The 27,500-nt window shown below is 38.5% G+C and overlaps 1 protein-coding gene and 1 long non-coding RNA gene across 2 annotated transcripts in view; both read right to left on the bottom strand.

The window, feature by feature from the left end:
* LOC136832736 (uncharacterized) overlaps positions 1–27,500 on the bottom strand; it is a 300,576-nt gene that overhangs the window by 184,689 nt on the left and 88,387 nt on the right. The gene's annotated exons all lie outside the window — the stretch shown is intronic.
* LOC136832739 (uncharacterized) overlaps positions 24,818–27,500 on the bottom strand; it is a 30,228-nt gene continuing 27,545 nt past the window's right edge. Inside the window, exon 2 of the long non-coding RNA XR_010851298.1 lies at positions 24,818–26,224. This is a non-coding gene — a long non-coding RNA (uncharacterized lncRNA). The remainder of the gene's footprint in view (positions 26,225–27,500) is intronic.

Genomic DNA, 27,500 nt, shown 5'->3' with positions numbered 1-27,500 from the left:
AGGACAAGCTACAGACCCCTAAAAAATTAAGCTGGCTTATCGTGATGATCTTTTGATTACCACTTACGAGACTGGTTTAGACAACCACTTGCCAGTTTAAGTTATAATTAACTACTGAAAAACATTCATTTGATGCGTTTCAAGAATTAGTGCCTGGAATTTGTGAATGAGTACGAAAATAAATTATTTTGCACTATTCACAAGCCATCGTAAGTAGCATTTCATTTTGGATTATAGAATTTAGGCCAAGGGCCAAGCGCTGGGATCTATGAGGTCATTCAGCACTGAAACGGAAATTGGCAGTAAGAAGGTTTGAAAGGTGTAACAAGAGGAAACCCTCGCATTGCACTATGAAACAACTGTTAGAGAGGGTGGAAAGTAAGATGGAAGAAGAGAATATGAACGGAGGTACAGAAAAAGGAAAGAAAGAGATTGCATCTCGGGGCCGAAGGGACGCTGCAAAGAACCTTAAATAGGTAATGCCTACGGTGTACCACGTGAGGTGCACTGACGGCACTAACCCCCCTACGGAGAGCATTTCATTTTTACAGTGGCATTTTACAGTGACATTATCCGGATATGTCTTTTTTTTTTTTTTTTTTTTTTTTTCCTGTCAAAGCACAACGTAACAGTAAAGGTTAACAGGAAATGAGCTTGTATGTATATCACATATATGGTCTTTTCATATGATGCTACGACCAAACTTTCAGCCTCAAACATGAGAAAAGCGGAGCGTCTGCACTGAGAATTGCATTGTATATAAAACCAGTAGAGTAGACACTGAAACTTCAGAAAAAGTCTGTTTACAACATTTTGTATTTTACGGGAAGAAAATATTTCTCAAGTTATCAGAAGTGAATAATTTTAAGGAAAAAATTGTTTCTTTTTTTTTAGAAAGAATCGTTTCTAAAGTTAATCATGTAATAATTTCATGGGAAAATTTGTTTTTTCAAGTCATCACACTGGAATCATTTTAAGGGAAGAATCATTTCTGAAGTTATCATAACGAATAATTTTATGTGAAAACATTATTTCTCAAGTAATCATAATGGAATAATCTTATGTGAAAACATTATTTCTCAAGTTATCATAATGGAATGAATTATTTCACTTTAAAGTGAAAAACCCAAACGCGGTTCGAAGGAAAACAGTCTCATGACAACATGGCATTTCAAATTGTACATGTGATTCTTCCAGCATGCGCTCCCCCCACGCCCCCCCCCCATTCTCCTTTAGCTGAAACAGTTTTGCTTGGCGAAGGCTATCCTATACTTTGCTCCAATTGAGAGTATATTTATCACTAGCGGAAAAAGACTGAACTGACGGTAAAGTACAAGTTACATGCTTGTAAATTTGAAAGAAAAGAATGAAAAAGGTTTCAAGATGCTAATCGTGACTTACTTAACTATAAGCCACACACACACACATTTATATATATATATATATATATATATATATATATATATATATATATATAATATAATATAGAGAGAGAGAGAGAGAGAGAGAGAGAGAGAGAGAGAGAGAGAGAGAGAGAGAGAGAGAGAATCAACTTCACAAGAGAAGCCGGATGGAGAAAAGATTATATCAAGTTTTTGCGACCTCCTTATTATATATCGTCAATTATTTCCTAAGAGCATCAAAGGGAAGGCGCTGCCTTAACGCGGCACCGATTAACTATTAAACACAGTTTTTACCATTATTATATCAAAGCAATTAGGACAGCCGGTTTCTACTTGAAACTCCTGAAGAAAATTAATCGAGACTGGTCCAGTTTGACGGATGCACGAAAAAGTATTGACAAAAAGCATGATTTACCTAATAAAACTCACCCTAAATATAAAATCCTCTTCAGAAATGAAACAGGGAGTAGAACTGAATAGAATATAGTACAGGATTTAGGCTGAAACGGAAATTGACAGTAAAAAGATTTGAAAGGAGTAAAGGGAGGAAAAATTCGCAGTTACACTATGAAACAATTATTAGGAAAAGGTGGAAAGTAAGATGGAAGAAAGAGAATATGAACGGAGGTACAGTAAAAGGAATGAAAGGGATTACAGCTAGGCGCCTAAGGAATGGACGCTGCAAAGATCCTTAGGTAATGTCTATAGTGCACCGCATGAGGTGCACTGACGGCACTAACCCCCTACGGGGGAAAAGGAAATAAAATATTAAGATCCGTGTATAAATGCGTAGGAAATTCATGAAGGAACGCGCGCGCGCGTATGGGAGACGCAGATTCAACGCCGTCAGGAGGAGGAAACCGTTAGGTGAGGCTGCCCGCTTTCCAAGTAACTAAACGTGCTTTGGATGCTGCATGACCTTTCACTCCGAAGGCACTGCACCCACCCCACCCACCTCTATACCCACCTGCTCTCTCTCTCTCTCTCTCTCTCTCTCTCTCTCTCTCTCTCTCTCTCTCACACACACATACGCTCTTTCTCTCACACACATACGCTCTCTCTCTCTCTCTCTCTCTCTCTCTCTCTCTCTCTCTCTCTCTCTCTCACACGCTCGCTCTCTCTCTCTCTCTCTCTCTCTCTCTCTCTCTCTCTCTCTCTCATGAAATTCATCATGCAAACTCTCTCTTTCTCTCTTCTCTCATACACACAAACATACACACTCTCTCTCTCGAACACACACACACACACACACACACACACACACGCTCTCTCTCTCTCTCTCTCTCTCTCTCTCTCTCTCTCTCTCTCTCACACACACATACACACACACACGCTCGCGCTCTTTCTCTCTCTCTCTCGTGTCCTCATAACAAAAGCAAATCGTACGAGTAAGCGCGCGACTGGTGAAGGAGGCTCTTGGTAAAAAAAAAAAAAAAAAGTATTCCTCGTCATTTAAATATGACTTGCGGAAATGACGTCACTAACACACGCTTTTCACTCCTTCGAAAGAGCGTCCCTTTCCCTTAACCCGTCTTCATAACTCGCAGGATTTCTTTTTTCCTTCTTTTTTCTTCTTTTTTTGTTACAGCGGCAATGACCTTAGCAGATCGGAGCTTGTGGATGGTCGAAGTGTGAGGGAGGAGGGAGATCGGGTGCTTACCTGTGGGCGTTGTGAGGGAGACATCCTCCTCCTCTTCTCCCTCACCCTCCCCCTCTTCTTCCTCCTCCTCCTCCTTCTCTTTCCCCTCCTCCTCCTTCTTCTCTTCCCCCCCTCCTCATCCTCCTACACACACACCCCCCCTTCCCCGGAGAGAGAGAGAGAGAGAGAGAGAGAGAGAGAGAGAGAGAGAGAGCCTGCCTTATCACCTGACTCATTGATTGGACTTGGGCGGGTGATGGAACCTATGCTATTTACTGGCCGACTTGCAGACACGTCAGTAATACAGGAATTTATCCGGAAGACTTGTACGATTAACCGGAGCAACAACTTGTTGGCGCATCCCGATGAGCAATTGTTCGAGCATGCCATGCAGCAATAATAATAATAATAATAATAATAATAATAATAATAATAATAATAATAATAATAATAATGAAAACGGTGACATTTCTAATCCTCTGAAGTAGGCAAAAAGTCACGTGACTTTTGATAAGAGATACGCACCAATTTCCCCCAATAGAGACAAAATTGGTCTATAATAGGGGCAATTGTCACAGGATATCTTTCCGCAACCCTCTTATTTTTACCCATTATGATAAATTTCATATTTCTATTATCTCCGTCTCACGAAATCATTTATTTACTCTGTAAGGACAGATTGATAGAGAAGTATTCTGTATTCACCAAGAGCTGCTTTTGCTGTTGTTTTATACTAATTATAAGACAACTATGACCTCATAGGACAATGCATGACTGACGCTGATACTCGAATGACCCTGAATATGTGCAGAAACATGACGCAACATTTTTTTTTATTTGATAATTCTATCCAAATCACAACCAAAAACTACATTACTTTAATGTGCTCATTTCATCGCAATCACAACCAAATCACAACCAACGTCAAAACGGACACCGTTGGTCAAGGAACCCTAATACCCACTTACAAGCAAAAGCTCAAAAAAAAAAAAAGGGATCGCCACTTATAAGCACAAGCTCAAGAAAAGAAGAAGAAGAAGAAGAAAAGAAGTGATCGCCACTTACAAGCACAAGCTCAAGGAAAGAAAAAGAAAAAAATGATCGCCACTTACCAACACAAGCTCAAAAAAAGAAGAAATAAGAAATAACAAAATAAGTGATCGCCACTTACAAGCACAAGCTCAAGAAAGGAAGAAGAAGAAGAAGAAGAAGAAAAAAAAGGAAGTGATCGGCCCGATAACAAACGACGGAAAAAAACACAAGCATAATGAACTCTGTTGGTTGGCCCAGGAGGCTCCGCCAAATACGGAGCGCAAATAAGAACGGAGCCAAGTCAGCGAACTCCCCATTTTAGTCGTTAAGGGCCTGATCGAGGGTTAAACGGATTCCTTGCATACAGTTCTAGTCAACTGAGGCTTAGGTCATCACCCTTACAACTGACTGAGGTTTAGGTCATCGACCTTACAACTGACTATGGCTTTGGTCATCGACCTTACAACTGACTAAGGCTTAGGTCATTGACCTTACAACTGACTAAGGCTTAGGTCATTGACCTGACAACTGACTAAGGCTTAGGTCATTGACCTTACAACTGACTAAGGCTTAGGTCATCGACCTGACAACTGACTAAGGCTTAGGTTATCGACCTTACAACTGACTAAGGCTTAGGTCATTGACCTTACAACTGACTAAGGCTTAGGTCATCGACCTGACAACTGACTAAGGCTTAGGTCATTGACCTGACAACTGACTAAGGCTTAGGTCATTGACCTTACAACTGACTAAGGCTTAGGTCATCGACCTGACAACTGACTAAGGCTTAGGTTATCGACCTTACAACTGACTAAGGCTTAGGTCACTGACCTTACAACTGACTAAGGCTTACGTCATCGACCTGACAACTGACTAAGGCTTAGGTTATCGACCTTACAACTGACTAAAGCTTAGGTCATTGACCTTACAACTGACTAAGGCTTAGGTAATCGACCTTACAACTGACTATGGCTTAGGTTATCGACCTTACAACTGACTACGGCTTAGGTCATCGACCTGACAACTGACTAAGGTTTATGTCATCGACCTTACAACTGACTAAGGCTTAGGTCATCTACCTTAGGAACTGACTAAGGCTTAGGTCATCGACCTTACAACTGACTAAGGCTTAGGTCATCGTCCTTACAACTGCCTAAGGGTTAGGTCATCAACCTTATACCCTGGAAATATAAAAAAAAATCCTTAGAAAAATATGCTAGGAGCACGCCTTCATTTCAAAGCTGCTTCTATTTCAAAGGCATTTTAATTCAATGAAGAACTCGAGGGTTAAACGGAACCCTTGTATATAAAGCTCTGGTCAGCAAAGACTTAGGTCATTGACCTTATAAGTTTCAATGTCAAAAAACTCCTTAATAAATAGACTTACTTCACGCCTTTATCTCAAAGCTGCCTCTGTTTCAAAGGTCACTGACCTTAGAAGTTTGAATCCCCGAAAGCACTCCTTAAAAAAATATGTTCAGTGCACACTTTTATTTCAAAGCTGCCTCTATTTCAAAGGCCACTGCCCTTATAAGTTTGAATCTGCCAAAACACTCCTTAAAAAAATATCCTTACTTCACACGTTTACCTCAAAACTACCTCTATTTAGGAATCATTCAATTCCGTGAGGATTTTCCAAGCCAAGCCCCTCCGACGTCATCACCCACTCTCTCTCTGGAGTAAGTAAGACCCGCTGCATTTTTTCCCTCTACGCCAACTACATCTCCTCCCACCCCTGAGGCAATGGTGCAACCTCATCCCCGCGCGTACTTGCTGCTGACGCTCCACCGTCAGAATTCCAGAATCAGGTCCCTGTAGGAGCGTCCGTGTGCTGTTCTGTCGGCGTTCCAGAGACAACTGTGTTTTTATAGATACCTTGGGATTTTTGTGTGTAGTTAAAGGAAACGTGGAAATGTCTGGTTGTTCTTTAAGGAGACATGGAAAATTTCCACGTTCTTTACGGATACCTGGAAATTTCTGTGTGCTCTATGAAGATACATAGAGATTTCTTTGGTTTCTTTAAAGATATATAGAAATTTATTGTCTTCTTTAAAGATACCTAGGAATTTCTGTGGTGTCTTCAAGATATCAAGCAAGGAATGTATGCGTGTTCTTTTAAGATACCTAGAAATTTCTAAGAGAGAGAGAGAGAGAGAGAGAGAGAGAGAGAGAGAGAGAGAGATCTATTTACTCACACACACACACACACACACACAAAACCACCTACCTACCTACCAACCTACCTACCTGCATCATGCATTCCTCCGTTCTCTCAGCATCAGCTCCTCCTCACACTGACTCCCTCCTACCCTTATCTCACCCACTTCCATACCCTCACACCACCTCAGATCCTCCTTACACCTAAAGTCGGCCAGCCAACCAACCAACTGCCACCTCTGCCAACATGGAGGGGTATAGGGCCAGGGCAGCCTCCCTTCCAACCGCCAACCTTCGTTCCAACAACCAACCTTCCTTCCAACATCTAACCTTCCTTCCAAAAACCGGCCTTCCTTCCAACAAGCAACCTTCGTTCCAACAAGCAACCTTCCCTCCAACACCTAACCTTCTTTCCAACAACCAACCTTCATTCCAACATCTAACCTTCCTTCCAACAACCAACCTTCCTTCCAACAACCAACCTTCCTTCCATCATCTAATCTTCCTTCCAACAACCAACCTTCCCCCCAACACCTAACCTTCCTTCCAACAACCAACCTTCCTTCCAACAACCAACCTTCCTTCCAACATCTAACCTTCCTTCCAACAACCAACCTTCCTTCCAACATCTAACCTCCCTTCCAGCAACCAACCTTCATTCCTTTCCCTCCTTGGAATGGCTCTCACGTGCAGCTGTGATATTGCAAGCTTGTTGTAAGTGCTATCTAAAGCCTTAAACACCCTTTTGAACGTACCGAAGAGTCGGTGTTGTTGGCTGACGTTTGGTTCTTTGTAATAAGCAGATTCTTTTTCCAGTTTTTTGTTTATTGATCTTTCTGGAGGTCGACTGGCAAATGCCGGAAGTTACTGCTAATATATTTTTCTCGGAGGAGATGCCAAAAGTCTCGGGAAGTAAAAATACGCAAGTCTTAATATTACATACAAAACACGAGCACATACATGTACAAATATGTATATATAGGCTATATATATGTATGTGTGTATATATATTACATATATATAATATAAACATATACGTGTGCGTATTTATGTATATCTATATACATATGGTGATCAAGAATAAAGTGAGGGAAAAGACAAAGTAATGGAAATAGAAGTGAGAAAAAAGATGAACAAAAAATTTTACGGAAAATACGAAACCGTTCTACAAGGAAATAAATGTGGAGAAAAAATGAACACATCGATCTCATAAGAAAATATGCTAATACAGAGATGACCTTTGAGGTATAAGCAGCCCTGGAGTTCAGTATTTTGATCATTTGATTGCGGTAGATAGAACAGGAGAAGAGCTGAAAGTATAAAGAATGGTAAAGGTTATTGAGTAAGTTTGAAAATGCTAGCGGAAGTGACTGTTGAGGACGTAAGGCAGGCAATTTAGATGCTGAAGAATGGAAAGACAACAGAGGTTGATGGTTTTACGAATGAGTTGCCGAAGCACAGGTTCCAAAGGATCGAATGAGAGAAATCACTGTAAAGGTTGCAAAGGCAACAGTAAGAATTGTAGGTCAATACCAGTTCTAAGTACACAAGAGAGTTTGTATAGTAGAACTAGTATTAAAGAAAGTACGACGCAATACAAATTCTTTGTATACAACGGAGTTTCTATAGCAGAATTAGGATTTGAGGAAAGAAAAACTTTTATAGGTACTGCTGATGCATCAAAAACAGTAAAAACAAGAGAGGTCAAGATACAAAATACTTTAGTAAAAGAGAAAAGAAACCCAAAACTGGCAAAGTAACTGTCCGTACGATTTGATTTAAGAGCCAGTAACCTGAAGAAGGCGACCACGAGAGTGCGAGATTGATTGAGTGTCGGCTGGGTTTGAAATAAGGAGCGGGCTAATAGTACCCACGAGGCGTGAGTGAGTGGGGAGATGATTAATGGTGCGTTATGCGTAAAAGAACAGCAGGATTGTTGTGAATGTTGCCGAGAGATTGTTAAAGATTTTCCCACGGAAAGTTTGTTTTGAATTGACTTGAATGTGGAATTTAAGCCAAAGGCCAAGCACTGCGACCTATGAGGTCATTCAGCGCTGGGACGGAAATTGACAGTAAAAGGTTTGAAAGGTGTAACAGGAGGAAAACCTCGCAGTTGCACTATGAATCAATTGTTAAGAGAGGGTGGAAAGTAAGATGAAAGAAAGAGAATATGAATGGAGGTAGAGTGAAAGGAACGAAAGGGGTTGCAGCTAGGGGCCGAAGGCACGCTGCAAAGAACCTTTAGTAATGCCTACAGTGCACCGCATGAGGGGCACTGACGGCACTAACCCCTACGGGGAAAGTTTGGTTTGGGTTCATCTCTTGAAGGTGACTGTGAATGGAACGGGGCATCGTCTTTCTGTACGACGACTTTCAACTTGATTCGAATGTCTTTTCAGATGTTCCTTATCCTTAAACTTTCTGCCTAAACATGTTTGTTTGCTAACTAGTACCCGCCGTCGTGGAAAGGATACCAAACAAAACAGTTTATACTTATTCCATTGCACTACATCTAAGCACGTAAAATCACATCAAGCCCTTGCAAAAATACAGACTTTTGAAGTTGTGAATACCGTGAATATCGCGTTTCTATCTAAGACATGTCACCAACACTTTATTTGTAGATAAGATTTGTTTTTAAATGATTGTGTGTCATGATTCATCGGATTAGTATTTTAACGTCAATACTCCTAATACACTGCGCTCAGCAACATCTTTCAACATTTTGCATGATGCTTTCACACAAAGTAGAGAAAAATAGGACTGATATCACTGTCACCTTCTTTAACACCTATTTAGGGTCTGTAAAGTTATAAAAGCATATACAAAGCAATTTTCCCCCTACAGATTTAAGATGATTTGGAAATGGACTTCTCATGCATCTGGAAATAAATAAAGGTATTTTAATAAGACTATACTTCACGAAAACAAACTGCGCTGACCCGTGTGACTATCTAAAAATATTTCACAGACAACCAAACTCTTTACGTCTACGCAAATAAATGCGTCTGACAAAATAAAATTAACAGTGACCTCAGTGACACGCGATATACGATCTGTGATTATGCAATCTAAAAGTTAAATACCAACACTAAATAAAACAATAAAACATGCGCCGAAGTTTCTTCGGAGCAATCGAGTTTTCTGTACAGCGTATAATCAGGGCCACCGAATATAGACTTATCTTTAAGTGGCCTCGGTATAACGCGGCCCATGAAACTTTAACCACGGGCCTATCCTGTATCGTTCCCAGAAGTACAATTATGGCTAACTTTAACCTTAAATAAATTTTAAAAAACTGGTGAGGCTAGAGGGGTGCAATTTGATACGTTTGATGATTGGACGGTGGATAATCAACATACCAATTTGCCACCCTCTAGCCTCAATAGTTTTTAAGATCTGAGGGCGGACAGACAAAGTGCGGACGGACAGATGGAGCAATCTCAATACTTTTCTCTTACAGAAAACGAAAAATGAACTGTGTACATTTAAGTACAGCACATAGGCCGCACACATTAAAATGCATTCAAATGACTACAATTTCATCTGCACTTTCTGGGGCACAAGAGAACAGAATGAAAAAAACCGGAAATGACCAAGAACCGGAATAACGGTAAAAAGAGCAATGATAACAAAACTGGTTATGCGAAATCAAGAAGAAACGAGGTGGTTAAAACTCCCGGAACTTTCCTCATTTTCTGAACTTTCTCAGCCTCCATCCCATAATCGACCCCCAAGGCCTTTTCCTAGAGGATGGAATTCACATCAGTAATAACCGTGCGCTCTCCTGACTCTTCTGAAACCTTAACTGATCACTGATACCAACTATTTAGAAAAGCTTATAACTACAAGCACTGTCATTCGATCAAATACCCTTTAATGAGTAATTATAGCAGGAATTGTTCAACATAAAATTATATATTTATTGAGCTTTATCAGTGAAATGCAAAGCACTTTTCATTACCTTCCTTTTCTGTAAAACATCTGGGAAGTTTCTCGAACACGTATGTGAATGGTAAAACTACATACAATATACCACTTTCAGTTTTTGAATGCAGTTGCTAGCCCCATGACCTCCTTCACAATAGTTGTGACCTACCACACTCGGCTGAGAATTAGGTACATAATTCACTGCTTAGGAACAGAGGTACGATAACTTTTAACAGACCAGGCTGGTGAAGCAAGTGTCATAATTACTGAACTACGAAGACACATACAGACACACCACAACCCCCTCTCTCTCTCTCTCTCTATATATATAACATATATATATATATATATATATATATATATATATATATATATATATATATATATATATATTATATATATTATATAATGATTTCTTCAGCTATGCAGAATCTTAAAAAGTGGATTCAACAACAAATAAGACCACAGCGCGTACCTGCCACCAGCTCTCACCGAGCATACCCTTCAACACCAATATTAAGATCTTTGGTCATGCCACCGTAACAGCTGGGTCTGCCAGATTCTCTCTACCGAAGACCTCACAGCAGGCAGAGGAACTTGAACGATTCTGAGATACCTATCTTTTCAGGTGCCTGAAGTCACAGGTGTGATTTGGAGGTACGCCCGAAAGACTGCTGGGTACTCCACATTGACCACCCACCAGCCCAAACATTACGTACCTGACCTTTTTTCCTCACTTGACATTTTTCTGTTCCCAGAGTGGGTTGGGGTCGTTTTGACACGGCAGGGCGTCCAGGTAAAAGTCCTGTAGAGGTTCAAACTGAGGACTTCCAGGGAAAATTCGTTTGAGTTGCTTTGTACAAGTCCAAGTGGACAGTATCAAAGGAAAAGTGGAACTATATAGAGGGCACTGATTGATTACGGCTACTAAAACTGGCGTCACAACACCTAGGTTACTGACGCCGGACTAGAGGGTAAGACAAATTACTTCTATTACGGCAAAATTCCCTATACCTTCAAAGAACACCTTGTAACTTTCCCATTTAGCCAAGCAATATCTATGGGTTATCACCAAACTCTCACCACAGATAACATACTCAATAATAGCACCAGAGAAAGTCAGAGCTAAAAGCAAATAGGTTAAAGAGCCATAGAAGAAAAGTTGAAGGACAATTGGAAAGAGAAAATGCATAAGCAGAGGCAAAGAAGCTTAAAGAAGATGAAGTACGGTACTACAGTAGTTCTAAGATTTAGCAGGGGGGTTGGTCGTTTGGTCAGATCTGTCTGGAACTCGAACTCAGGTGTTGAATGACAAAATCCACTAAGATCTGTGAAGCTGAGAGCTTCCCGGCCAACAAGATCATTCTTCCATTCTTCAACAGAGGTCAACAGCTTTATGCTGCATGTGTACAGTGAAATCGCCAACATACAGAATTTCAGCATGTGGGTGCACACATGGCACATCAGATATTTGAAAAAATTACGACAGAACCCTTGTGATAAGGTTTTCAAGGAAATCCTTTTTTGGAAACTGTTAACAATATTAAACATATCATGCTGTAAGCATATAATCATATCCTTATCTGGAAAGCTTGACTTACAAATAAGATAAAACAATCATCACAGCGCCATTCTTTTAGGAAAATTCCATATTATTACTAAACTTTTCTTATTGTAGGCATATTCTCCTGTCATATCCTAAGTGTAAAACTTGACATAGAAGTAATTACTAAAGATGAACTTCCAAGGCACCATAATGTCTATATGAACATAGCCTAAGGCTCTTCCACCGTGATAATTAATGATAAATACTGTGAAACAACAGGCAAGGACGCGAGAACCTTAATAGCGGTTCCCTTTTAACGAAGCGTAAAACCATTACCTAGCGAACGAACGTGACGCTGCTCCGCTGAGTTTACCGATGCTATCACGCGACCCAGCGCCCAATTTTCTTTGGGCCTTGCCAGCGCCCACCGTCGGGTGCCCGGAATATCTTCGCTCGAGCGGAACCCAAAACATGAGTAGCAAATGCATTCAGAACATACCTACACTGCTTCAACCCTGTCTGGCCACAACTAAGTCTAAAAGCGTTTATATCTTATAACGTTTATATCTAAAAGCGTTTGTATCTAAAAACGTTTATATCTTGAAACGTTTACATCTAAATACGTTTATATCTAAAAATGTTTATATATAAATACGTTAATATCTAAAAACGTTTATATCTAAAAAAAATTTATATTTAAACATGTTTATCTCTAAAAATTTTTATATCTGAAAACGTTAATATCTTAAAACGTTTACATCTAAAAACGCTTACATTTAAAAATGTTTATATCTAAATAAGTTTATATAAAAAACGTTTACAACTAAAAAAATTTATATCGAAAATTATATATTAAAAAGTTTATATCTAAAATAGTTTATATCTTAAAACGTTTACATCTGAAAAAGTTTACATCTTAAAACGTTTACACCTAAAAAGTCTATATCTTAAAAAGTTTGCGTAAACGTTTGTTATTTCTGGAATAATCTGGAATACATGGAGCTTTGTCAGTTTGAGTAGATAATGTTTTGTTTATCTTCTTTCCAGGAAAGGAAAATAATGAGTATTGCAAAAACAGAAGGAAGTGCTAATGAGGAACTCAAAGACTTTCATTTGACACAAAAAGGAAACAGGAAACTTCCCTCTCTCTCTCTCTCTCTCTCTCTCTCTCTCTCTAGATCTTTCCACCCAGCTCTCTCCTGCCTAGGTCTTTCCACCTCTCTCTCTCTCTCTCTCCTAGACTTTCCACCCAGCTCTCTCCTTCCTAGATCTTTCCAACCCCGCCCTCTCTCTCTCTCTCTCTCTCTCTCTCTCTCTCTCTCTCTCCTTCCTAGATCTTTCCACCCCCTCTCTCTCTCTCTCTCTCTCTCTCTCTCTCTCTCTCTCTCTCTCTCTCTCTCTCTCTCCTTCAAAGACTTTCCACCCAGCTCTCTCCTTCCTAGATCTTTCCACCTCTCTCTCTCTCTCTCTCTCTCTCTCTCTCTCTCTCTCTCTCTCTCTCTCTCTCTCTCTCTCTCTCTAGCACTTTCCTCGGCCACAAGGTCAACCCAGCACGTAAGTGCAAGGTTATAAGAAGCCAACCAAGCGAAACAACACAGGTGAAGGAAGCAGCAGCAGCAGCAGCATTCCTCAGATGCTATAGTTCAAGTTGAGTTTGACTCTTTAATCTGTTTATCTTTACATAGGAGGACCTACTAAGGTTTCTGCTGGTCTCCGAGAGTTGTCTTGTGGGCGAATGTACTTCTGTATTGTCTTGTTTTGCAATTTAATTTAGGAGCAACATCGACATGATGTTTGTTATTCGACTGCAAACAATGGGATTCTGATCATTACTTTCACTGTCCAGCCTTGTTATTTAGTGAATTTTAAAAAGGAGAGGTTGTTCTTGTGCAGAATTCTGCTAGCCATTACTTTCAAGGTTATGCATTATCATAGTTTATTTCTCCTAGAAGAATTTGGAATTGGAATATAAAATTTAGGTCAAAGGCCAAGCGCTGGGTCCTATATGGTCATTCAGCGCTGAATATAATGTTGAATTAATTGTTACGGGGTCGAAAGTAAGAAGGAAGAAAGAGAATATGAACGGAGGTATAGTAAAAGGAACGAAAGGGGTTGTAGCGAGCGGCTGAAGGGAGGCTGCAAAGAACCTTAAGCAATGCCCACAGTGTACCGTGTGAGGTGCACTAAGGGCACTACTCCCATACAGGGTCATAAAGGAATTTGTTCCCGTGGAACTTTGTAGAGAAATGAATCTTCAAAGAACCTCATTATTGTGATCTCTATAATCTGGAGAGAGCGAATTTTGTGAAACCTTGCAAACTTCCCTACGGCCTGAGGCTTCGTCAGTCAAGAGGGTGAGCTGAAAGACGTGAGGGCTTCTAGCCATGAAATAATCCTAGCACTCATTCATGCCCTTTTATTTAAGTAAACCAAGAACACTTCAACACAATTCATTATTTTAAACACACTTACTTGGGATAGTTTTCTGTTCACAAAAGTACACTTAAAATTTCTAGCTGACATGAACTCACTATTATAACATTGTTTTGATTAAGCACACAAGTTCAATATTTTTAATCTTATGGGAAATTACAATCATCCACACTTAGGGTTTAAAATCTGCCAGGATTCCTTCACGTTGCCTATAAATTTTAAAGATAACTAATCTGTTACACAGATTAAACCTCCTGACCCAGGTTATCTTAAACTCAACTAGGAGTCAACTGACAATTCTACATTAAAGTAATCCCTAATGTAAGTAACGTCTAAGACTTGTTTCCGACATTTCTAAGACTATGACCAAGTGGACTTTACAATGAGAAAACGACAGGAACATGTGGTTTAATAAGCCGCATGTCCCACAACCTTAGAAGTGCGCTCTGGACACTGGTTTCGGGTACTTCAGAACAATGTAACCTAAATAGGTGATAAAAATAACACCACCCGAAAGTGTAGAAAAATAGACATTTTACTGATTTCGTTTATACAATTCATCTACTGAACTACTGTTCAGTCATTAATGAATGAAAGCTAAAATATTACAATACAATTAAATGTCACTCTCTTTCCAGGCTCACTGGTTTTGGAGGTCTCTTCTACCCAATAATTCTATATTCCAAACGCAGACACACACACACAATGCACTCAATGCATGCACAGCGCCATTATCGAGAGATAGCATCAGCAGACACACACATACACACAAGCACACACACTCACACACACACACAATGCAATCAATGTGTACATAGATACTGCGTCATTGTCTAGAGATAGCATCATAATAGCCTAGAACTTTGAAGCTCACAGGAGATAACATCAAACAGCAGGACTCTTATTTTTGTTTTGTAATGATAGACACTAACAGAACAGCATTCGTAAATTTCTGGTTCCGATAAAGGAGAGAAATGTGAGAAAAGAGTGTAAAACTGTGTTTAGTCTTCTCTTAAAAAGATTCTTTACACAACTAGGATTGCATAAAGCAATGCAGAGAGTTCCTTATTTGACAAATGAACGACCTGACGAATTAATGCAATTTGCCATATTCTGTGAGCAATGACTAAGGAATATTTACAAAACATCCCAGAAGAGTAGCCGTGCTGGTTGACATTAAACAAGAGTTCAAGTCAAGCCAAACTCTTCTGGAAACAAAAATAGCTTTAAATGACACAAGTGTTTTTCATTTAGCTTCATCTAAAAATACTTTTGAAAGGAGAGCCACATATAAGACAGGTGGATGAAGACCTTCCTCGTAACAGTTTCGTTAACAGTTTAAACAAAATATTGCTTCCATGACGGTGAAAGAATGATACAGGAATTATAAAATTCTGGAATGGAATGGAATACAGAGTTTAGGCCAAAGGCCAAGCACTGGGACCTATGAGGTCATTCAGCGATGTAAAGGGAATTGAGAGTAGGCAAGTCTGAAAGGTGTGACAGGAGGTAAACCTCGCAGTTGCACTATGAAATAATTGTTAGGAGAGGGTGGATAGCAAGTTGGAAGAGAGATAATATGAAAGGAAGCACAGTAAAAGGAATGAAAGGGGTTGCAGATAGGGGCCGAAAGGACGCTGCAAAGAACCTTTAGTAATGCCTACAGTGCACCCCGTGAGGTGCACTGGCGGCACTAACCCTCTACGGGGATAAAACTCTGGAGCAGATATGCCGACATACTCCTATCGTAGCAAAGTTCTTTAGCATTTAGGACTAAGCCCTAAGAGATGATTTTGAGCTCTCTCGTGGCCATGTAGTGACACTTTCAATTCTGATACATAAAAGTAAGTTTTAGCACCTTTGTGAAGGGATGCTCAGTAATGAGCTTAGGATAAGTTTAATACTGGTGTTCTTGTGACAGAGGGAAGCCAAAAGCTCCCCCTCAGCTTCCCAAATATTTTAGGCTTTTGTTAAAAAGTTTTTTCGTTGCCAGCAATACTGACAAAACTAATCTGTGTACATATACAATAAATAATTTAGAATTATACACTTGTGCGCTGATAACGCTTAATTTTTTAATATTTTTTTTTACTTAAAAATTCACATGTGGCCAATAAATACTGTTCTCAACTAATGAAGGTAAGTTCTGAAGATAAGAGAGACCTGCGGTAAATTCATTTATCCTCAGCATCAAAATGCAACTATTTTAGACAAAATCTTAGCAGAGACTCTCTATTACTTCCCCTTAACCAACTGGCACGACTGCTGTGGGTTGAAACTAGCATCAGCGATAGACCACCCACCATTTGGGTCTTAAGAGACCAAGAATGGAAGCCTTCAGACCACAGGACTGATGGTATCTGGGGGTCCACGGCTGTATAAAGTAACCACTCTTAACTTTTACGGGATACATTTATTAGGAAAGGGGAGGGAAACTTTTGTGTCTATATTATATTACTATAACGAAGCATTTCACTTATCTTAAATCACACTGAACAAATGTTGAGCATATAAATCGGTTCTATTCACTTGAACTGAAGGACAGTGAACAAATGTTGAGTAAATAATTAATACAACAGACGTGAAGAACAACTGCTCCACTATAAAAAAAAAAAGAAAGGATAAAATTTTTAATAAATCTATACGAAATTTTCTGCTTTACACCACCGATGACCTCCCGTGACCTCACACTACTCATCTCCTTCTCATGATACAAGCAAAACTAAGCTGGGATTAAATGAGTCTTTTTTTTCTTCTTTTTTGCATGGCTGGTTACGCAAATTTCTTTTTTTAACGTACTCTCTCCTACGCAGGACGGAATCCAATTATTCAATTCACTTGATTCTAAATGACCATTCAGGAAAGCGAGTAAAGAATCTACTCCCTCCTTTTTAATGTTCAGACCGTATGTCTTGTGATGTTTAAATCACTATTGCATCATTTACTAACGGGCGGTTTTGCAGTGAAATGCGAAGCGAGCAAAGTATTCAGGCAGTTTTATAACGGTGATACACAACTTATCTGACGTCTTCTGTCGCAAATTTTTCACCATATATTTCATTATTATTATTATTATTATTAATATTATTATTATTATTATTATTATTCAGAAGACGAACCATATTCATATGGAACAAGCCCACAGCGGTCATTGACTTGACATTCGAGCATCCAAAGAATATGGTGCTTATTCGAAAGAAATAACAGAAGGTAACAGGAAATGCAGAAAGAAGAGATCAGTTGTTTTAGAGAGAGAGAGAGAGAGAGAGAGAGAGAGAGATTTTATTATTACTATTATTATTATTATTCAGAAGATGAACCCCATTCATATGGAACAAGCCCAAAAGGGCCACTGACTTGTTGAAATTCAAGCTTCCAAAGAATGTTATGGTGTTCATTTGAATGAAGTAACAGACGATAACAGGAAATAAAGAAAAAAAGCTTTCAGTTATTAGAGAAGAGAAAGCAAATTAACAAATTAATAAACAAACAGATAAAAATGTAAGTCAAATATAAAATACAAGTGCATCAAGTTATCCATTAAAATCGATCTTAAAACCACAGAGAAAATCTAAGTGTTCCTCTTAATATAATTTATACATCCACCATAAATCATGAAATATTTACGTCGATGATAAATCTTTACTCTCACTTTAACCACCTTCCCAATGAATTGGTTAAGCGTCACGCAGTTAGTTCTTACGCTCTTACGTGATATGTTTACGCTCTGAGAAAAAATATATATATAATCTTTGCTTTCATTTCCCTTGACATTTATGAGTGAAATATCGCGTATTTTGCTTTCCGTGACGGTCGAGAGTCAATAAGATCACACCTAACGGTTCGTGTGAAGTGTAATTTGTTTTTCTGGATGTGAACAACGTACACGAACATACACAGAAAATACACGTTTGTATATATATATATATATATATATATATATATATATATATATATATATATATATATATATATATATACAGTATATAGATATAAATAAATACACACTATATATATATTGTACGTATGTATATATGTGTGTGTATGTATGTATATGTATGTATATATATATATATATATATATATATATATATATATATATATATATATATATATATATATATATATATACAAACACACGTCCGTGCATCGGTACCTGAAGAAAAGAAGACTATGTCTTCGAAAGCATGTAGTACTTTGTAAACGAAAGAATCTGGAATCTAAACCATCCCGTCTTTTTGAAGCCTAATACGAGTAATATGAATAATATATACGCCCAACCTGCAATACTATAACCTGACGCTTTCATTTATTCTATTCAAATAAATTCCGATTCCTGTTATAGTGCACTCTTCATTTATCAGGCTAATGATAAATTCATTCATTCAGAAGTACTTCTAAATTTCTAATATCACGCGCAAGACCAGGTTAAAGTCTCTAAAAAAATTCTACTATAATACAGTAAATGCCATAAACTCAGGACTTGTTTTAATAACTTTTAAGTTATCCAAATTCTTATTAATTTCATGACTTCGCTACTCGTGGGGGTTCTCTGAAATATACTAAGTGCATCAATTTTCCAAACGTATTCATATCGTTCCTCAGATTACAAAGATACGTTCAAGTTCATTAACTGATAATTACTTTATAGTAAAAACCAAGCCAAATTCCAATTATGAAAGTCTCCAGCTGACGTCCTTACTAGTGAAGACAAATAATATCATTTCATAATTCCCAGTTTCAGTTCTGGGTTGGGTTTATTAAGGAAAAATAGAATTTCATCAGTTGGTCAGATCAGTGGTCCTCAACCTTTTTTGGCCCATGCACCCTTTCACCATATGTCAGAATATCATCCCCTCCCCCCCTTCCAAAACTGTCTGCCTCAAAAGGTGCATTCCAAATAATATGCAATAAAATACTAACACAAACACACAAGCTAGCGAAGAAAAAGCCCAGCGTGACCTCTCAGCAGTGCAGACTGATGCACAATGTGTTGTGCGTGGTCATAGAGCCAGTTTGAACCTGCCAATCTGTGGTCACAATTCCCCCCTAGGAGGGAATTCCTACCTGGTTGAGAACCAGGCAAAAACGAAAATATTCAAGGCAATGTTCTCCTGATAAATATTCTGCCAAACACGAAAGACTTCAAGCAGTATCTTATAAGCGCATTAACGGTAAGCATATGAAACAATTAAGTTAAAATTACCAAAATGACTATCAAGTCCCAAGTTAACTTGATAGCTTTTTAGGTAATCTTAACTAAATCTTTTTCATAGGCATGAATTTTGGCTTAAAGAATTATACGCAAATCAAGTGGGTTACTGAACTGAGATTAAGACAATTTCAAGAACCACCTTTTGTAGGCCTAAAAACAACTTACCAGCTTAACCCTCTTAGCCTTGTTTGCTTGCAGAAAGTTGCCTCCAGGAGGTAAGAGGTCTGAAAATGGCGGTGTGTGACGGAGTCCGAGTTACGCAATTTGGTCGGACAACGAACTCTTTGCCAGTGCTTTTCTAGACGTCCTCAAGTACTTAGTACGCGTAAGATCAGTTACATCAATGCTCTCTTTTTATTGCTGTAAATCAACACGAGTCTCCTCGGGAAGATTTGTTTATTTAGGAGGAAAAGGGTGACAACACTTGAAAAGTGGAGCACTTGAAAAATATGACAAGATAAGCCTTTGGGACAAAATGCTTCAGATTCGGTAAGCATTAGAAAGTTTGGCTATATCTAATGACAAATTCTGCACTGTGATATTGGAAGAGGCAATAAACTTCAGCATTTTTGAAGATGGAGAGCACAGCAGTGTTTTGAGATGAGATATCTTTGTTTTGAGATGAGATATCTTTCGAGATAAGTTAGGTTGGGGACAGTTAAAGAAAGCAAGCGTCGCTTAAATTAGGTTGAAAGCAACAGGCACTTCCTGAAATAAGTGATTTACTTCTAAAACTATTTATATCCCATTGAAAGATTATACACCAACAAATCAATATTAGTCAAAACTTTCAGCATTCATTCACGACAGCAGAAATGGCAGTCTTGGAATCCAAATGCAATCTCGTCGTGGCTGACTGATTGATTAGAACGCCAACCGGCGTTACAATTCATAGGCAATCGACGCCGACCTCGTCCGAAACTGAACACCTACGAATATAAGGGATTATCATATTCAATCCTTTACTTCGTTGAAGATGCGTGACGCAAAAATATATACGGCGTATCAAATTTAAGGACACAGAGGTCGTGGAGGAAGTTTAATTAAAATTAGGATTCAGTCATGCACTAATACCAATATGAAAAATAACTTGGAAATGTATTTTATAATTTTTTCCCCAAACAGATAAAGGACGGTGTAGAAATTACTACTACAGACATCTTCGTCTAAAACTCAAAAACATTACAATAACACAAAAACAAGAATGTAATCGTACACTTGAACGCATACACATATATGCATACACAGACACATACAAATATATACATACATTATATATGTATATATACACTGTATAAATGTGTGCATATATATGTACACACATACACACACACACACACATATATATATATATATATATATATATATATATATATATATATATATATATATATATATATATATATATATAAAAAATAATTATAAAATCCACCTAACTGATTATGTTCTAATGACCCAGTTACATGACGGAAGAGGAAAACTCCAAACCCGAAGCGAAAATCAACACGATGACACTTTCTTAATCCTGAGAAGTTCTAAACCGGTCACGTCCAGCGACGTATGCAGGAAATGATTAGAGCCGAATTATCACGCACAATCAAATAGTCTGAGATCAAGAGATGTGATAAAACAGGCTTCAGTTATCGTGGCACAAAGAAATAAATGCTAGAAAATTCCATAACGAAAAGTAGCTAAGAAATGGGATGAGCATTGCCAAGTTATAGTACGATATTATTATTATTATTATTATTATTATTATTATTATTATTATTATTATTATTATTATTATTATTATTATTCAGAAGATGAACGCTATTCATATGGAACAAGCCCACAGGGGCCACTGATTTGAAATTCAAGCTCTCAAAGAATATGGTGTCATTACAGAGGAAGTTTCAGTTTCAGAAAAGAAAAAAAGACTTGCCAATAATTGTGAATATAAACTTTATAAATAGTATGGTCAGTCATTAAACTAGCATTATAATTAACAATAAACATACAGCATTTTTCCTACAAACAGAGGCATCGTCCATCTCCCAGCAGAAACCGTAGAAGGTAAGAATCTCACTTAAGTATAAGGATACAGGACCATTCCATCCTACTCAGTTAATAATGTTTTGCTGTCGAGGACAGAGCAACAAACTGAGTATCAGAAAAATCCAGAGGTAACAACAAAGCGCAAGACCTTCTCCAATAAAATTACCTTATTACTTGCTGGTTACCAACAAAATCCAATAAAGAACGACACCTATGGAAAATACACTGGGGTGGTGGTAGTGTTTAAGTCTCTGTTTTTGCCTATGAAAAAATAAATACATCGAAGTGTTAGTAGTGTCCAAGTTTTGTCTTTGCCAATAAAAAAAAATACACTGGAGTGGTGGTAGTGTCTAAGTTTTTTTTTAAAGCTACTATGCAGTTTATCACGCGAACTCTCTCAGCCCCACTGAAAAAAGTTATCCAAAAAAATTATTTACAAACTGAAAGGGTGACAAGCAACCACCTACAAATGATGCACGTTCAAATTCACTCTCTAAGAGGAGTTGTGACAATGTCTAAGTTTTTGTCTTTATTATTTTTCAAGCTAGCATGACGTTTACAAAACGAACTAGATTAGACACAATGTAAACAATTATCCAAATAAAAAAAATTACAAACAGAAAGGACGACCAGCAACCACCTACAAATGATGCGCGTTCAAATTCACTCCCTCAGAGGAGTGGTGACAGTGTCTAAGTTTTTGTCTTAATATTTTTTTTTCAAGCTTGCATGTTTATCACGCAAACTAGATTAGCCACAATGTAAACAACTATCCAAAACTAAAAAATTACAAACAGAAAGGGCGACCAGCAACCACCTAGAAATGATGCGCGTCCAAATTCACTCCCTCATCAGAGGTGACCTCATCTGCGAGCAGACGAGTGATGAAGACTTCCACACACACACACACAGAGACACAACATGAAAGGAAACGGCGCGTGTAATCAGATGCAGATTCAAAGCAGCTTTGCATTTCATTTCGCTCACTGATAGGGGTACAACATCACTCGCGCGTCTCCCGTGGACTCTTTTTCTTGTCCTTCATGAAGTCAAGGAAAAAAAAAGAAAAGGTCCCTTTACTGCTTCACGACTTTTTGATGTGACTTTATTCACGAAGGATGGAATTTGAGAACCAAAATTAGGCAGGAAAGCATCCATGACCGGAATTCTCTTCTGTATGACTTACAAAATAACTTCATTTAAAAAATATTTTTTATTAACATTTCATGATTTTTCCCTTAATCAACAGCGACCACATGAAAAACGTAAAAAATCCTGGAAATATTTCTTAAAATAACATATTGTTATTATTATTATTATTATTATTATTATTATTATTATTATTATTATTATTATTATTATTATTATTCAGAAGATGAGCCCTATCCATATGGAACACGCACACAGGGGCCGTTGACTTGAAATTAAAGCTTCCAAAAAATATGGCGCTCATTAGAAAGAAGTATCAAAAGGTAATGAGAAATACAGAAAGAGGAGATTAGTTATTAGAAAAACAGATGAATAAATAAATAAATAAAAATGTAAGTTAAATATAAAAATACAAGTTGAAGTAGGGCTTAATAATCTTATATTCCATGACGATTCAGGATCGCCAAAGGATATGGTCGAAGGCATAACAGGAGAGCCCTCGAGCTTCATCAAGATTTTGTGCAGATAAAAACGGGTATTAGTGAGGGGTCAGGGAATACGGAAAGAAAAGAGAGCAGAATACATCAGAAGGAAAAAGAATAGTGAATGGTGAAGACCTAGTCTTTCCTATTAGGCATTTTTTCCCCCTCTTTATTCTATGTACTTGTTTAGCATTTGTTTTCTTTTGTCTTATATTTTTATTCATTTATTTTGCCTTCCCGATTCCACAGGACGAATGTCTCGATGCACCTTTCAAAAAATGAGAAAATGAACTGAAATAAAATTACCTACGGGGAAAAATTATTCATAAAACAGTTTTTCTTGGCATGAATGGAATCCAATAAACTAAAAGATAAATGAGAACAAAAAGAACAGAAAACGAACCTTCCACTCAAGATACTTACCAGAAGCAACAATAAAAAATCAGAATCAATTTCAAAAGAAAGAAATAAGAAAAGCCACCGACTGAGAGAAAAAAAGAAAGCGAGAACCGCCACTCAGCTTACCTGTAGGAGCAGATGCAGGGGCGGGCTAATCCTGGGCACCTTTCGAGACCTTTTGCAGACGCAGTCGGTGAAGAGAGGCATCTTTCTGGTATCCGAGGTCATTGAATGGCAAAAGGGGTCTCACTCACACACTGTTGTCCCAACGCATCGTGACTGACTTCATGACCAAGGTAGAACATCACATAACATTACATAACATAACACTTTTCAACTGGAGTTACTAAGGGACACACGGGCGACACTGAATCGTGGATAGCAGTACCCGGGGCATCATGGGTGCTACGGCGACCTCGTCGCCGACCTGTCGTGGAAATGCTGTATTTTCTTACGCTTATACTTGAGAGAATTATCTGTGTTCTTCAAATGCCTCGAGAGTTTAATCATCATCTTATGTAGGAAATATTGCGTTCACAGTCTTCAGTAATCGAAATGCACTGATACGAGTGTATTAGAGCCGCTTGCATTAACTAATAATAACCAATGCAGGCGCTAACAGCCATCATCATCATGGTCAGGCGATGCTGCTGCTGCGCGGGCAGGGGGAGGGGGGAATAGGGAGGGTGGTAAGGGAAACAACACAATATGGCCGAAGAAACTTTATCCCGAAGGAACGCCGAGGATCATTGTGGGACTCTATGCCTCCTCCCATCGGCCATTGTTGTTTGTTCTCTCTCTCTCTCTCTCTCTCTCTCTCTCTCTCTCTCTCTCTCTCTCTGGAGGTGAATATTCTCTCTCTCTCTCTCTCTCTCTCTCTCTCTCTCTCTCTCTCTCTCTCTCTCTCTCTCTCTCTCTCTCTTCCTCCCCCTTATAGTTGCCCCGAAGCCTTATTTGGTCAGCTGGGTCAAGAGTCACGGGGAGAGTGTGTCTACCTCTTCAGGAAGCACCGTAGTAAAAATTCGCGGGGTCGTTACTGGAATGTCAGACAAATGCTGGAAACAAGACGTCACTTCAGTAATTGTCTGCTTTTTATTTAATTCCCAAAGAATTCTTTATCCCTTGAGTTTGTCACATTCCAAACTGAATTCACACCTGACTTCCCCACCAAGAGCGAAGACTTCGACAACTTCAATAAACAACACTCAGTTCGTCAGTAGGTCATAAAACCGAACGATTTCATCCATCTACTGCTACGAAACTCGATCGCGACTGACCTTTCGACATCCTTTTTTTTTTATCTTCTTTTTTCTGTCACTGTATCAACAGCAGCGATACCGGGGGCGGCGGGGCCTTATGCCTTTCCTCTTCTGCTTCTGCTTCTTCTTCTTCTTCTTCCTCGTCGCTTCTTCTCTTCATAAAGTATATCATTCGGTTTTTCGTTTCACGAGCTGTACTCTTGGTCTGACGGGACCCGCATCTCTCTCTCTCTCTCTCTCTCTCTCTCTCTCTCTCTCTCTCTCTCTCTCTCTCTCTCTCGCAGGAGGAAGGTTTCTCAGTTCTCGCGTATCACTCTACATCCGGCACGATCACTAAAGTGTCAGGGTAATGCTGTTCCTTTCTTCCTACCTCCCTCACTCCCTCTCTCCCTACCTCCCTAACCTCACCACCCTCCTCCTCCTGAGAATAACAAGCAGTCTTGCTTCGTTTCGTGACAAGTCGCCGATTATTCGTGCGTTTTGGTGGTCGCCGATTGGCTCCAGTTTTGTGGAAACCTGGTTGGCAGTGGAGATGATTAGACCGTTATCCAGTAGTAAGAATAACAATGTTAAACCAATATTAAAGATTTCTGAGGGCAAAGTCGTTATCCAGTCGTTAAAAATAATAGCATTAAACCAATACTAACGATATCTGAGGGAAAAATCAGAATGGATAAAATAAAACCCTCCTCCACTCCACAATGCTTCTGTTTTGAAAGCACTACAGCGTGACATGTGCCCACTACTCCTCTTAGCTCAGACACTCGATGATATTTTGGTTGGCGCGTCAACACACGGGGAGTTCCCAGTCCGAGAGATCGAGGGTGCGCTTTTGAGTTCGGAGCGCCTCGCGATGAGTAAAGCCACTGTTCGTTTTCGGCGCTAGCCACTTCCCTCTGTTAATACCATCTTCGCGAAGACACACAGAGGAGGAGGAGAACAACGGAACAGTAGAGCCGTTGTTGTTTCGCCGATCCTCGATTCGCTGCTGCTGCTGCTGCTGCCTGCGGTGGTGGTGTCGTTGTTGTTGTGCTGTCGTCGACCCCTTGTCATGACGTTAAGGGGTCTATTTGAAATGAGGTCGTTACGCCTGTCGATGCCCTGGCCTGATCACTTCCGAGTGACGAATTGCTCCTGTCTCTCTCTCTCTCTCTTTCTCCTATTAGATACAGACTCGGCGAAGACCTTTCTCGTACCGCACCCTGAACTCTCTCCTGCTTCTTCGATAAATATTTCCTTCTCCCTCTCAATACACGAGCCACTCACTCTCTCTCTTCATTCAGAAGCACTGACAAGTCGACTCAACGATATCTAAAGAGGCCCTCTGACTTTCTTGATGAATTTCAACGAAACACGAGCACCAGGACGAAAAAATAAATGTCAGATAAACAATAATTTACTCATTATTGCACCGACAAGTGTGTCCTGGTGCCTTTCTTTCTTTCTTTCTTTCTTTCTTTTTTAGTCCTGCGAAAAGAATTTCACTGTTGCGGGCACTTTCAAATTAATTTTTTCTTAAACTAAATCCAGTCTTTCCTTTTCTCTGAAAGAAACGATTAGAACATTGAAACTGGTACAAATGAAATTATATTCATTCATAAGTAACATAGAATTGTCTTTATCAATTAAAAGTTAAAAACAAAAAATAACCACGTTCATTTTTATATATTATATATATTATATATATATATATATATATATATATATATATATATATATATATATATATATATATATATATATATACACCAGAAAGCTAGATCAAACTTAAAGCACCAAATCTAGAGACATTAAATGTGAAAAGATTTCTTTGTAACATCGTAAAAGAAAAACTTCCTTTCATTTTGACAGACGTGAAATGTTAAGGGCCCTAGCATTCAGCAGCAATCTGTCTCAATGAGACACCACCTTTGAAGCCAACAGCGAGTGACAATGAAGGAATAAATTGTGAAACAATTCATTACTATATTATTATTATTATTATTATTATTATTATTATTATTATTATTATTATTATTATTATTATTTCAGTAGAAGAGACCTATTCACAGGAACAAGCACACAGGGGCCATTGACTTAAAATTGAAGCTTTCAAAGAAAGTTGGCTTCAACCTCCACCGCAGACCCCACACTGCAGCAGAGCCCGTGATTTTTCATAGGCCTGGGGGAGACGCGAACCCGCGACATCTGAGTGGCATGCCACGACACTATACCAGCGGACAAGTTAAAAAGATATATGAATTTATGAACATTCTTAGGGCAACTAGAGCAAGAGTATAAGCTTAAAATAATCGGATCATTAACTCTAAAAATAACCGACCTCTATATCCTTAAATACAAAGAAATGAAGACGTATACGAAATATTTTAGAGGCCATATTTCAGCACAATTTAGCAGATGTTATGAAGAAAAGGTACAGGTTTCTGCTACGTATTCATTCACGCCTACGGAAGAAAAACTGTACCCAAATATGACCCGTTCACCCAGTAAAAGTTGTTCTATTCATTTTAATGTATTCATTTCATGTATTCATTTTTTTTTTACTTTTCTCGCTGTGTCTGTAACCACCACCATCAGCATTATTATTATTATTATTATTGGAGAAGCAAACCCACAGTTATGTATATGTATATATTTAAAGATAAATCAGTACTGTACTAGATATGTGTACATATACATAACTGTGGATTTGCTCCTCCATTTTAAGACTCATGCTACTATGAGTATTTTCTAATTATTATTATTATTATTATTATTATTATTATTATTATTATTATTATTATTATTATTATTATCGACATCATATTTTGTCATTCATT

Source organism: Macrobrachium rosenbergii, chromosome 50 (genome assembly GCF_040412425.1).
Source record: "Macrobrachium rosenbergii isolate ZJJX-2024 chromosome 50, ASM4041242v1, whole genome shotgun sequence".
Classification (NCBI taxonomy): Eukaryota; Metazoa; Arthropoda; class Malacostraca; order Decapoda; family Palaemonidae; genus Macrobrachium; species Macrobrachium rosenbergii.
Note: the sequence above shows the minus strand (reverse complement) of the source record. Positions and strands in the feature narration are given on the sequence as shown.